Below are 14,405 nucleotides of genomic sequence, written 5' to 3'. Positions count from 1 at the left end.
AAAGCACGTGGCTCCTTCCCCCATAGAATCCTGGGAACTGTAGTACGTTAAGGGTGCTGGAAATAGAAGCTCTGTGAGGGCTAGCCCCCCCCCCGGATTATTTGGGTAGGGTAAAAGTGCTTTAAAGGTATGTCACGTATGCAGCCCACTAGGGCTTACTTCCGAGCAGCCCTGGCTATTAGGCTCGCTCTGCCTGCATCTTTTTCCGGCCGTGGGAGATACAAACCAGCCCCACCTTCCCGCGCTGCTTATTATTCCGGAGCAGCCATTTCGGAGTCCAAAGCGAGGTTGATTAATCCGGGCGGAAGTTGGTTGCTCGCTCGCTGGCCGGTTGGATGGCTGTCCCACCCGCGCGCGGCTCGGGGGGCGCTGTGGGCCGCGGGAGGCCGCCGAGGAGGCGGGCAGAAGAGCGAGGCGAGGAGGGGCTTGGGTGGGGCAGCCCGGACGGCGCGCCCGGAGCAGCAGGCGAGGCGAGGCGGCTGAGCCAGATAAGGCTCGGAGCAGGCGGCGCAGCTGTCAGAAGCGGCTAAGCAGCGAGCGCACGGGCCGGAGGGCCTCCTTTGCGCGGGGCGGCACGGAGGGCGTTCACCTCGCGTTTCCCGCTCTCTCCATGAGCCGGGCTGGGATTTGGGTTGGGAATGCTGCTGCTGCTCGCGGCGGCTGCGGAGCGGTGCGGCGGACGGCCCTGCTGAGCGCTCGGCTGCGCCCCGCGCCGGAGCCGCGAATGTGACCTGTGATCGGCGCGGCTGCCGCAGGTCGGACTCTCCGCCTGGACGACGACGCCAGTCCTCTCCGGCAAACGGGAAAGGAAGGAGGGAGGTAGCCAAGGGTGAGCGACCCCGCCGCGTGTCCCGCGAAAAGCGGAGGGAGGCTACGGGGTGGGAAATGCGGTAGACCGAGGGGGTGGGCGGCGGAGAGGACTAGGGGAATCGCTTCTCTGGACGCGTTCGGTAAGGCTTGCTTGCCGTCGAGGGCTCAAAGGAGTGTGTGCGCGCGTGTGCGCGCCTGCTAGGGTTGTTCACGCGTAATCCTGAGCGCAGGCCCCAGCTGTCTTGCCTCTACGCCTGTGCAAGGGTTGGTGTGAAAAGGTGTACGCTTCTCCAGCTCGGCTCTGTGGCGCACGGGCTGCAGGAGACACGTGAGCCACTGTAGACGTGTCCAGCTCAACCCTTTGGGGACGCAGCTCCATACTCTCCTTGAACGTAACGTGGGAACACCCCTGAAACGGGAGTCTGCACGTGTGTTATGGGGAAATGTGGGTTTCGCCCCGCTTTTTTTAAAAAAAAAAACTCGCTGAAGGGGAGTTGTAATCTGTGGGGACTTTTGGGGAGCCGGGAAGCGATGTGGCGTGTGGCGCCCGACGGGGGGTGAGAGATCGAGGAGGAGAAGGAGGTGCTGAACGGCACGTTATTCATCCCTGGCCGTCTACGGGTAATTTCCTCCGAAGTCGGTTCCCCTGAGTCCAGCAAGGCTGAACTTCCAAGTAAAATGTGGAGAGTTGGATTGGGAGTCTTTGTGTTATAGTATGGCGCGGTAAAAAAAGAGAGAAGAACCGAAGATTGCACACTCCCCCCCTCCCAACATGCACAAAACGTTTTTTAAATGTTGGTGTGCATTTATTTTCTTCTCCTTGACTACAATGGGGGGCACTTCTGAACTGTTTAAAGGAGGTTGGAGCTCACTGGAGAGTTTGAGTGATATTGGGAGGGGTTCTTGTGCACAGAGCATAAGAGATGTTTTGGCTCACTTTTTTGAGGTGTGTGTGGTTTCAGGCGAAATCTTTGACTAAGGGGGATTTATTTTGGTGGGGAGGGGAGAGTTAATATTTACCCTGGAGCGTAGTCAGATGGCAGAAGAAGTCTTAGGAGAAGCAAAGGATCAAATTTGAGGGAAGCCATGCTATACTGAGGCCCATCTAGCTCAGTGTTGTCCATACTGACTGGCAGCGGCTCTTTGGAGGTTTAGGCAGGGGTTTCCTTCTAGCCCTGTCGGGAGGGACCTTCTGCCTGCAGCGCAGATGCTTTGCCACCAAGCTCCAAGGCTTCCCCGGTGAAGCAGTGGCAGAAGAGAGAGACAGAACAATCTCTGCAAGATGTGGTGCATTGACCTCCCTTGCCCTGGCTGGGAGGAGGCAGCTGGGCTTGTTCTACCAAAACTCCTTCCTTCTGTTCTGTTCTTCTTGTTGTTTTTGAGGGCGGGGGGCCCCTCGTGAATCCTCTTTGCATCCATCAGCAAACTGGGGAGCTTAAGTGCGTGGAGCCTTGGGGCAAAGGTCTGGAGCACCGCAAGCCGAGGGGACTCCAACATTTGCTTTAACTGTATTTTGGAAGTAAGTGAAGTAATACATATTGCCGTGCTTGGGGGGGGGGGAGAGAGAAAGGGAAATCAGGCTGTTAAATCCCAAGATTCTAAAATGACCATCTGCAACACTAAAATGGAAGGTGCAAAAGTATCTGTTGGGGTTTTGTCCTGCTCTCTTTGCCAGGGGGCTGGGGGGGGAGGTTTGGGCGGCGTTGTGGTGCCCCTCCCACCATCTGCATGCCTTGGCGAGATGGGTGACTCTACTGGGGGCTGGCTGATTTGAACCCAGGTTGATGTTCTGCACTGTAACTGATCCACAGCACTACCCCACTCTTGATTGGTAGGCGACTGTATACTTCATCAGGGTAATCCTATACTTGTCTACTCGGAAGGAGGTTCCATTGAGTTCAGTGGGGCTTACTCCCAGGGTAGGGAGTTTAGGACAGCAGGCTATACCTTGCTGAGCTGCAATCAATGTAGAATTGGGGGGAGCACACATGGATCTTGACTGGGAAGATCTTTAAAGACACATAAGCAGAGCCGTGCTGGGTCAGGCTAATGGCCCATCTGATCCAGCACCCCTTTCTCACAGTGGCCAACTGGATGCCTCTGGGAAGCCCCCAAGCAGGATCTAAGTGCAACAGCAACACTTCCCATTGACAATTCCCAGCATCCTGCCTCCAACAGTGGAGGGAGAATGCTGTGATTCTCTTTACTTTTCTTCTGTTCCCTCGGGCCAGTGGTTTCCAAACTTTTTTTCCCGTACAGCCCTCTTGAAAATTGCTGGTGTGCTTGGCCGGGCCACTTTGGTGATTTTGCTGCCAGCCGTAGAAATTGCAGTAGGCTCTGCTCGATGCTGCAGACTGGTTCGTTGTATTTGGATCGCTGCTTTTATTTCTTATGCTGTAATTGATAGTATTACAATTTGCTTTCTGTAGAATGCAGCTTGGAATGCCATAAAACAGAATACGAGATATAGAGGAAGCGATAACGATCCAATTCAAAATCAGTGTGGATATTTAATGACGCTGAGCCACAATTTGGGAAGTCCTGCCTTAGACAAAAGGTAGGGGGCAAGATGAAAGGGTGTCAGTCCAACGCTTTCTCTCTCTCCCTTCCCCCCCACGTCATGCAGTTTCTTTGGGAAGATGCTTGGTGGCTGCTTCTGCAATTTGCAAATGAAGGGCTGGTGAAGTTGATCTGAATGCAGGCAGTCGCAGGGGTGGAAGCGTCTCCAACTTAAGGAGTGTTAATCTGGGGGCCCAACCCAGCATCGGCCATTCATTTATTCTAACCCTTATCTGAAAATGTGAAGTTGAGCAGCATAGAACATGCCAGAGAGCTGAACATCAGAAACAAAATGCTGTACCTAAAAAAGGCGTGAGGGCAGAGGGAGTTAAAGGAGCTGAGGGGGGGGCTTTGCGGGCAGGGTTTTTTAAAAAAAGTATAAGGGAATGCCAGGGAGTTTGCAATGGCTCCCCTCTGTAAGTCAGGGTCTTAGACAGGGTTGGGGGACTTCAGGCCCAGAATCCAAATCCGCCCCCCTAGTCCTTCTATCTGGCCCTTGGAACTCTCTCCAGGCCACGCCCCTCCCTGGTCCTGTTTCCCGCCCTGAGGGTTTTTGCCTGGCTGCAATGTGTCTTTTTGAACTCTGATCATGCCTCTTGATTGCCAGGGTGAAGAGGTGTGTGCCAATGTAGCTAGTAGCCTACTGTCCAAAGGTAAACTTTGTTGCTCCACCCACTTTTGCCTCTGGCCCCGCCCACCACTGGCATGTGGCCCCTGGAAGGTGGCTTAGATCTTAAAAAAGGTTCCCAGATCCTGATTGTAAATACACTATGAGATCCAGGTCACTGGGAGGCCAGATCTAGAGTGAAATCCCAAAAGCACTTTTAAAAGTCGTTTTTGAAGCCATGCTCACTCTCAGAAAGCATACCGTTTGGACTGACTGATGTTCCCAGTACCATTGTGCAAGCTTTTAAGTTATGCTAAACTCTTTCTCCCTTTTTTGCACGCACGCACGCACACACACACACACACCCCGGCTGGGTGAAAAAAAGAAAAAAGAGTTGTTCATGTACCAAGATGTAGAAATTGCATGCTAGGATTGAAAATGGGTGTGAAAGGCAAGGGCCTGGAGAAAATGGTGGAATGGATGGTGGTTGTAATCAAGGGCCGCCTCTTTTGACAAGCCATGCTGTTCATGTATTATTTTAACATTTCTAGCCCACTTTTCCTCCAAGGAGCTCAAGATAGTGTACACAGTTCTCCCCCTCCCCTTTTTATGCTCACAACAGCCCTGTGAGGTAGGCTAGGCTGAGAGACAGTGACTGGGCCAAGGTCACCCAGTGGTGTTCAAAGAATGGAATTTCTCCTAATAAACACATTTTTTTACTCATCTACATATTTTTGCAAGCCATTTCTCATCATATAATGCATTTTTGCGTATTATTTTCACTCATATATGAAGAATAATTTATTTCGATCCAAGATCAGTACATAAGAAAGGAAGGATGAGTAATCAAGATCATATAAGTAAACATGAGTAATCAAGATCACTCATATATGCATTTTTATGCACACTTTCCCCTCACTTACGCATTTTTGTAAACACTGGTCATTCGGTGAACTGCATCACAAAATTTGAATAAGTGCAAGTTTCAAAGGATGGCTGTGTTTCGGCTCTCATAATGTTTCAGAAAGTGCGGATTTGCTACATTTGGCTTGAAATGCAAACTGAATTGAAATTCGTGCCCTTCCCTATGGCTGAGTGAGGGATTTGAATCCCGATCTCCCAGATCCTGGCCTGGCACTCTAACCACTTACACCACACACTGGCTGTCAAAGCAGCATGTGTGTTTACATGTAGAATTTTAAAAAGTGGGCAAAGCTCACTGGGTCCACAGCCATGGCTGACTGACAGCTCAGGCAGGCTTTTTTCTCCCTCCTTAGCCCAGATGGGACTGAAATGCTATTGATCTTTGGAGGGAGGGGGCTTAAATGAAAAGCTTCATCATCGCGGCCACACTGCTACATCTCCTCTCAAGAGAATTAGCTTGGCAGCAGACGGCAGTCTGGATCTGCGGCTCTGGGTGATTAGGCTGGATATAGAGCAGACAGGGAAGAATGGGGGGCAGGGGGTTGAGGCCTGCATCCAGCATTGGGGCGATTGACTGGGTAAATGATGGCTGAGACCTACTGGGGGTATCTGGATGTTGACTGTAAGCCATTGGGAAAAGATGGACTAGACTGAGGCTATGGGATAAAGGGACAGAGAGGTTGAGGGGAGTGGGGGATTAGGGGTCACCCAGAGGGGATTAAGAGTGGAGAGGGCACATTGATGCAGCACACTGGTGGGGTGGGGTGGGGTGGAGAGATCATTGTTCATTTGCCTATTGAAGCCCAAACACTGATCTGATCAGTGAGAGGAGCTTAAGAAAAATCTTGCATTGCCTCCCTTGGTGGGAACTGAAAATATCCTTGTGCCAGATTTCTCGTCCTCTCAGCCTGTTTAGCACTGGAGCTTGTGTGTCTGTGTGTGGAGGGAGGGAATAGTAAACATGCGCGCGCACACACCCGGGTCTCATGCTGAAGTGATTGATGCGTCTGGCATATTATGTTTGCGCTGCCTGCAGGGGAGGAGAGGTGCAGGGTTGGAGAGAGAACAGAGGTTTTTTGGCAGGGAAAGGAGGTACCGGTCACAGCTGGATCTGCTTATTGCTTAGTTAATGGTTAGCGCTTACATCTCTCCCACCCTTAAGAAACAAGCTGCAACCTCTCTGCACAAGCCCTCTCTTATTTACACTTGTTTGTCCTGAGGATAACAGGATTTCCTCTGTATTGAACCGATGCACTGACAGCAATGGCAATCTTGTCGAACCATATTGAGGGGCTGGACCCATGGAAATCCAGAGGGTGTGTGGGATGCCCTTGCCCAGTCCACCTGTGTCTGCAGGACCTTCTCTTCCTGCCTCTGATGAAGACCAAGGAATGTTCCATCATACAGCTTCAGTCATGCAAACGAGCCTAACATCTGACGTATAAACCATGCTACAAAATCTAGAAGTCCTCTGTGAATTTTGGTGAACCTTTTTCGGCCCAAGGGCCGTGTTCCCTTCTGAGTGACGTCCTGGGGCCCACATGCCAGTGATGGGCAGGGCCAGGGTCAAAAATGGGTAAACAAGAGATGGATTGATTCCATCAAGGAAGCCACAAACCTGAACTTACAGGAGCTGAACAGACAGATTCTCTTGGAGGTCGCTGATTCATAGGGTCGCCATGAGTCGTAATCGACTTGAAGGCACATAACAACAACAGTAGGCTAATTCCTGCACAGCCTCGCATGCACCCCTAAGTCCTCCATCCACTCCAGTCAAGCAAGAGGAATGATCACGGTTTGAAGACACTCTCCAGCCAGGAAAAGGACTCTTGGTGCAAAGCAGAACTAGTGAGGAGGTGTGGCCTGGAGACAGTTTGAGGGCTTGAGAGCGAGGCCTGGAGGCAGGCCCTCCCTTAGCATGTGCGGGGCCCAGGGCAAAAGCATAGTTGGGAGCCCCCCACATTTGCTCCGGGTCACTGTCTTGGTCTTGGCCGAGTCGCCATAGGTGTGCAGGTACCAGTCCTGGAACTGCTGGCCCAGCTCGCTGTCCCCGGGGCGGCTATCGCTCGCTGACCGCAGTAGGAGCGGTGGCGGCAGCTTCAGCATGGCGGGTGGGCGGGCAGGCAGGCAGGCGAGCCCCTGTCCCGGGTGGAGAGAAAGAGAGCAAGTGAGCGCTGCACCCTGCCTGGCATGGTGAAGGCGAGCAAGCAGGGAGGGAGGAGCCGGCTGGTGAGCAGATCACCAAGTGCGGGGGGGGGCAAAGTGCGGGGTCTGGGGCAACTGCCCCGCTTCCCAGTGCCTAGGGACGGCTCTGCCTAGAGGGCTTCATTCAGCCCCTAGTCTGAGGTTCCCCTCCTTTGCAGTCCAACCCAGAATAAATCTCAAGGCCTTGGATTCAGGAATCTTTTCTCTAATATGAGATGTTGGAACAAAATTGTGCTTGTTCTGTGGCGAGGGTGTTATGTGTGTATGCTGGAATCCTCATGTGCCGCCCTGGGCTCCTGCGGGGAGGAAGGGCGGGATATAAATCAATGAATAAATAAAAATAGTGTGCGCGTCCCCCACCCGCTTGCCCCCGAAACAGGTTTCTTTGAGAGGGGGCATCTTTTGCTGGAGTCAGCCATCTGCTCCTTTGCTCATGTGTATAAACTATATCCAAGGATGTGCTCTTACACAGAACTATTCCGAGAGAGGATTATTTATAATAATTAATCAATAAAAGAATGAAACGATTAAAACAGTGCAGCATATATCTAGGATCATGAGTGCATTTCAACTGATATCCTAACACATTTATATGCCTTTGAATACAGTATAACACCATACATTTAAAGTACTATAATACCACTTTAAACAATCATGCCTTTCCCCAAAGCATCCTGGGAACTGTAGTTTGTTAAAGGGTGCTGGGATTTGTTAGGAGAGCCCTCTTCCCTCAGTTCCCAGATCAATCAATCCCTCTTCCCAGGAAACTCTGGGAATTGTAGCTCTGTAAGGGGAAGAGGGGTTTGCTCTCAGCACCCTTAAATTATAGTTCCCAGGATTATTTGGAGGAAGCAATGACTTTAAATTGATATAATATGGCTTTAAATGTTTAGCACAGATCAGGCCTTTGAGTAGTCCCCTTAAAATTAATTGACCTAAGTTAGACATGTCTATTAATATCAATGGGTCTGCTCTGAGTAGGGCTAACATTGGATACAACTCCAATTTTGTAGCCATAGTGGCCATTGTCTACAGAACTAAGAGCCCATACTCTATAAGGGAAAATTAAAGTGATATGTGTAACACTCTGTCAACAAGATAGACGGTTATCAAAGCCACCTGCCCTGGCTCTGGTTAAAGAGGGTCCTGTGTGTATGTGATGCAAGAGTGAGATGAAACTGGGATCCAGGCTCAAGGTCAGGAATCCTATGCTTGGAGTGGTATAAAGCAGCTTTCTATAATATAGAGCAGGAGTGGGGAAACTGGTGGCTTCTAGATGCACTTGTACTCCAACTCCCACCAGCCTTGGCCAGAATGGCAAATGGCCAGGGATAATGGGTTATAGTCCAGCAACATATTGGGCGGAGGGCGCAGTTGTCTCCACCCCTGATGGTAGACAAAGCATGACTGACTTATTACTCATCAATGTGAATGCAGCCCACTAGCTGTCTATGATGACTTTCCAGGTGCTGGCCAATGCATTCCTCCCACTCCTTTTTTTTTTTTTTTGGAAGTTCAAGCAAAATCAGGAAGATTGTGAAGCTGATGATAGCTTGCTAGAAGATATGGAAGATATTGAAGCAAGGGCGGCTTTGATGCAGGCAGCCCCTTGTTCCTTATTTTTCTCTCTCTCCAGGTTTGATTTGTAGAGGGGAGAGGTAACTTGCTAGTCCTTATGATTGCAAAGAGAGATTTGAATATGAAATAACAAAACAACCACCACCAAAATTCCTCCCTTTTGTAGCCTTTAATGGTTGAATGCTTTGTCTGTCCTTGACCACAGAACCATCTATCCAACTTAGATTCAGATTGGGGCCTTCTGTCTTCTAAAAATACATCAGTGGTATTTTTTTAATCCACCTCCCCCTGAATCTGAACAGGCTCATAATTCCTCTTAACAGCTGAGGTGTAGAGCTCTCTTGTACGGTATTATGTAGACTAAGAGGAAACCATTGTGGCGTTTTTGCATGCAAAGCACATGGCCGTTATTAATTGTTATTCTGGAACCACGTTCAGCTGCCTGATCTCTGCTGAGCTGTTGTTTGCTCCATTATCAGTTATGTAGCTTATTCCTTGGATCTGGCTGGGAAAGATTGGGCAGAAATCCGACTTGCAAGCAGCTCTGGTGCATTGCTGGATGCGCTTTTGCTCTGGAACTGCAGCAGGGAGAGAATTCTGCGTCCAAAGGCAGAGAAGCTTTTTTTTTGCAATAGTGTTGCAGTGGTTATTCCTGCCCTATTGTTCCCTGGATGGCTAAAATATTGATGGTACAGTTAGGAATTCTGGAAAAGAACCAGAATACATGGATGGTGTGGATGTGACCTTAGGTTCAGCAACCAGAATTCTCTCTGTTTCTCTCTCCCTTTCCCCCCCCCTTCAGTTTGGAACTTTTGGGCAACTTGATCCAAAATCTAGAATGCAAAAGAATGTAACCCAGAAGCGGGGAACCTCTTTCAGCCCCAGGGCTGGATTGGAACGTGCCCAACCTTCCAGGGGCCACATTGCAATGGTGGGTGGGGGAAGAACAAAAAAAAACTAACCTTCCCCAGCAAAAGAAAAAGAAGACACGTACCTCTATTTCTCCCCCCCTCCCATTTTCACCTTCACAGATGCCTAGTCCACACTATTCTCTCTCCACACATATGTACATGTAGTCAAATACCCATGTATACACACATGCTTGTACGTGAGGCATGCAGGCACCTCCCCCCCAATACATATATGGCTACTAGCCAACATTGATTGATTGATTGATTGATTGATTGATTGATTGATTGATTGATTGATTGATTGATTGATTGATTGATTGATTGATTGATTGATGTACCGCCTCATAGCCGAAGCTCTCTGGGCGGTTTACAACAATTAAAAACAAGTATACAAATTTAAAGCATACCAAATGAAAACCTATAAAAACCGATAGGCAAGTTATACGTGGCAATATACTACCTCCAGGATCAGAGGCAGTTTGTCTCTGGATACCAGTTGCTGGGGAGCACAAGTGGGAAGAGTGCCGTTGTGCATGTGTCCTGCTTGTGAGCTTCCCGTCGGCATCTCCAATTGGCCACCATAAGATCAGGATGCTGGACTAAATGGGCCTATGGACTGATCCAGCAGGGCTCTCCTTATAATAGAATTCAAGGTGATGTGCATGAGCTTCTCAGGAGGTCTCCCATCCAAACATTGACCAGACCCAGACCTGTTCCACATCATCCATTTAAAGCACATGGCTCCCCCCTAGAATCCAAGGACCTGTAGTTCGTTAAGGGTGCTGGGAAATTGTTGCTGTGTGAGACAAGTCCCAGGATTCTTTGGGGGAAGCCATGTGATTTACCTGGATGCTGTGGATGTGACCTTAGGTTCAGCAAGGTGGATGTGTCCCAGGCCTCCACACCATAGCCATGGGATCTGATGATGGCGCTTAATTTTTTTATATCCTGCCTTATTTTATTTGATAAGCTGTTCTGCATCTCAGGATACTAATTGTTCCAAGGCGGCTTGCAAGAAACTACCTTTTCAAAGCTATGATAAGCCCTGGGCTCCTACTGGAGGAAGGGCGGGATATAAATCAAATTATAAATAAGTAAATAAAAACATATAAAAAGTCACTGGGAATGTTTCGGGGTAGATGACGCCATGGAGGTCTTTGCCAGCCTCTCTGTCTCTCTTGCAGGCAGACCAGGGATGTGTTTGGTCCTCTTATTTTTTAAAATTTATTATTTTTTAAATTTATTGCCTTCAAGGCACTCAAAGTGGTGTACATGTTTCTCTCCCTCTCCATTTTATCTTCCCAACAACCCTGTGAGAGAGGCAGCGACTGGCCCAAGGTCACCCAGTGAGTGGGGATTTGAACCCTGGTCTCTGAAGTCCTATTTCAAAGTTGTCCGACGCTCTAACTACTCTGCCACACTGGCTCTCAGATGAGTTCACCTTAAGCTTTGGACATGGAGCCCTCATTTAATGTTTCAACCTTTTATTTCCATCTTTCTTGCTTTTCACGAGGGCAAGTGTGAGCAAATTTATGGTTTGTGGAATCTATGTTGCTGATGCAAATATCAATCTTGTTTTTAACTAGAGGCCCAAGGTCTATCACTTGAGCCAGGTGCAAGATAATGACTTGAGGAAGTAAAGCTAAATATAAAATTGTAGTGTGAGGCAGATTCTTTTTTTCTGCTGAGCTTCACGGTTCACAAGCTGCATATACAAGTTCAAATCTTCCCCCAGGTTTCTGCAGATGAGCATTCATCCAGTGATCTACCACTAGATCCTGATCTACCTTTGTCTACCTCTGCCCTAGGGGGATCAGTCCAAGGCAGACCATTGGTCAACCCAGCTCAGTATTATCTACTGTGACTGGTAGCAGCTCTCCAGGATTCTAGACAGAGGACATTCACAACCTCTATGGAGATGCTGGGAATTGAACCTGGGACCTTCTGCGTGCAGATGCTCTCTACCGCTGAGCTATGTCTCTTCCCCAGTGATCCATCTCACTCTGACATGTTGAGTTTCAGACAATAATGGAGCATCCAAACAGAAAAACGGAGCTGGATTGGTCTCTGTTGTTCCAGAGGGCAGGACTAGAGCCAATGTGGGGAAATTGCAACAAACCAGTTTTCAGTCAAATATTGAGAGTAATTTCCTAAAGGTAAGAACTGTTTGACAGTGAAACAGGACTGCTATGGAAGGTAGCAGGCTCTTAAGATTTTAAGGAAAGCCTGGACAACCATCTGTCAGGGATGCTACAGTTTGGTGGCAGCTGGCGGTGTTAGTCCACACTTGTTTGGACAGCCTTGAAGCTGAAGCACCTTGGATAGCTCCTTGGAAGGTCAGACTTAAAACCCGGAGCAGATGCCACTGCCCCGCTGGCATGGAGCCACCGACTGCCACTGCTGCAGTTGCAACCTGCAATGCAGGTGACTCCCAAGGCCCCTTCCAGTGATTCTATGATGGGGGGGTGTTCTTACAGATGGAGGCCAGAAAGCCCAGAGATGCAAGAGACGGGTATGTCTTATTCCCATGCAGATTGCAAGCAAGATCCAGTCAAGTGTGAAAAAATCCAGTTGGAGTTGGTGTGAACTCAGGCCCAGCTGCTGCTGCTGAATTTGCAAAGCAAGATGAAGAGTGTATATCAACCCATAACCATTACTTGATGTAGCTGAGTGAGCCACTCTTGATCTCTACTGAGCCTAGTCTCATACTAGCCACTCTTGACCTCTACTGAGTCTAGGAACATAGGAATCTGCCCCATACTAGGCCAGACTGTTTATCCATTTAGGCCAGAGATGGGGAACCTCAGGCCTGGAGGGTAAAATGTAGTCCTTCAGGCCTCTCTTTCTGGCCCTCGGAGCCACACCCTCCTTGAACTGTGATCATGCCTGTTGCTTGCCTGGAGCATGTGAGTGTGTCTGTGTGTGTGAGAGAGAGAGAGAGAGACCGAGAGAGAGACCTGACTTTTGCTTGGCTGGAATGGAGCCTATTCTACAAAGTCACATCTCTTGCTTGGCTTCCTTTTGCCTTTGTCCCCGCCTACCATTGGCATACGGCCCTCAGAAGGTTGCCTCAATGTGGCCCTCAGGCTGAAAGAGGCCAATCTAGCCCAGTATTGGCTCGTCTCATAGGTAGAAGCTGCCCAGAGTGTTGGGCAAAGAAGTCTTCACTGTCGCTTCCTAGTACCTGATACTTTTAACTAGTGGAGGCTCTCCTTTCGCAGTCTGTCAAAATTCAGTCTGTCAGTCAAGGTATTTTCTTTTTTTCTTTGTGAGTTATGGATTATAAGCTCTCTCTAATTCTGCCCAGCACTGCCCTATCGCAGTGGAAAGAGGAAATGAAATAAAACCTGAGGCTGACTCTTGAGTGGTTACCCATGCGGTGTGATCTGTACGGAAACAGACTTGTCCTAGAATAGCTCCATCACATGAGGGATACAAGACATGAGTAAAGTATCCAGAGAAATGGGGAAAAGCATCTTGGAAAGAGTGAGCCGCCTTGAAATCCTCACTTGTCACTTGTTTGGACAACTTTGAAATAAAACAGCTAGTGCTGTTTTATTTCGCGAATAATTTTATTTCGCGAATAATTGCATGCCTGGAGCCAGAGGCAGTGAAATAATGCAAGTTTTCGTATTTGTTCTAAAAGGCTGTTTATCATATCTCTTTCAAATCTCAGTGTGGATTGGAATAACTTTCCTGCACGGCTTTCTGTGACTTGGTGTCGTGTTTGTTGCATTGAATCCTGCACCATTTTTTTTCCTGTTTGAAAGGTAAACATACGTACTTGGATAGCGAGTAGGACTTGCTGGGTAGGGATGAGGCTGAAAACACTAAAGAGCATAAGAAGATACCTAACAGCAAGGGCAGGTCTGGGGAAATATTGGCTGTCCAGATGTTGCTGAACTGCAGCTCCCGTCAGCCCCAGCAAGAATGGTCCATGTCTGGGAAGGATGGGGGTTGTCGTTCAGCAACATCTGGAGGGCCCAAGATTCCCCACACCTGCCGAAAAGGCACTGAAAGGATCAGCCCATGCTGTATCTACCAAACCAATCGCTGTACTCTACCAGAAGGGGCCTTCTGCAGATACCGTCATCGGGAAAGTCTGCTCTGCACCGTGTAGGCATCACACCTTGAGCGTGGTGGCACCAACCCTTGGGCAAAGTCTCCCATTACAGGTCAGACACGTACCGCCTCTGTTGCTTTTTCAGTTCCTATGAAAGGTCTTCTGTTTCCAACACAACCTTCTAAGCAGAAGTTTTTATCCGAGACTGGATTTGAAATTGTTTTTCTGTATGAGGTTGTTGTCATTGTTGCTTTTATTGTTAAATGGTGTTGAAATATTTTATAGGAAGTGATTCATGAATGGAACGAAATAAATAAAATAAGAATCCTGGTGGGCCAGACCAACAGCCTGTCTAGAGCCAGTGTGGGGAACCTTTGGCCCTCCAGGTGTAGCTGAACTACATCTCCCATCATCCCTGGCCTTTGGCAATGCTTGCTGAGACTGATGGGAGTTATAGTTCAGTGACATCTGGAGGGCCAAAGGTTCCCCACACCTAAGGTAAAGCAGGCTGTTTCCCACAGTGGCCTACCAGAGGCCTCTGGAAAACTCACAATGAGCCGTCTCTGTTGTGGTCCCCAGAGGCAAATGTCATCTGTCCTGAAGGTAGCATATAGCTGTCGCGACTAGTCCCCCCTGGCAGCCTTATCCTCCATAAATTGTAAAGCCATCTCAGTTGGTGGCCATCACCACATCTTGTGATAGAAAATCACAATGTGCCGTGTGAAGAAGTATTTTGCTTCACAGCTGA

At 48.9% G+C, this 14,405-nt stretch overlaps 1 protein-coding gene across 2 annotated transcripts in view; it reads left to right on the top strand.

Moving 5' to 3' along the window:
- The first annotated feature begins 277 nt into the window (after positions 1 to 277).
- GPRC5B (G protein-coupled receptor class C group 5 member B) overlaps positions 278 to 14,405 on the top strand; it is a 34,909-nt gene continuing 20,781 nt past the window's right edge. The window contains exons 1-2 of one of the 2 annotated variants that reach the window (XM_061599848.1): positions 1,945 to 2,329; positions 3,240 to 3,367. The gene's annotated coding sequence lies outside the window, so the exon portion shown is untranslated. Of the gene's footprint in view, positions 830 to 1,944; positions 2,330 to 3,239; positions 3,368 to 14,405 lie in introns of those variants that run through there. The other variant, XM_061599847.1, reaches the window with a different exon arrangement.

This window comes from Rhineura floridana, chromosome 17 (genome assembly GCF_030035675.1).
Source record: "Rhineura floridana isolate rRhiFlo1 chromosome 17, rRhiFlo1.hap2, whole genome shotgun sequence".
NCBI classification, from domain to species: domain Eukaryota; kingdom Metazoa; phylum Chordata; class Lepidosauria; order Squamata; family Rhineuridae; genus Rhineura; species Rhineura floridana.
This window is presented reverse-complemented; position numbering and strand designations above follow the sequence as displayed.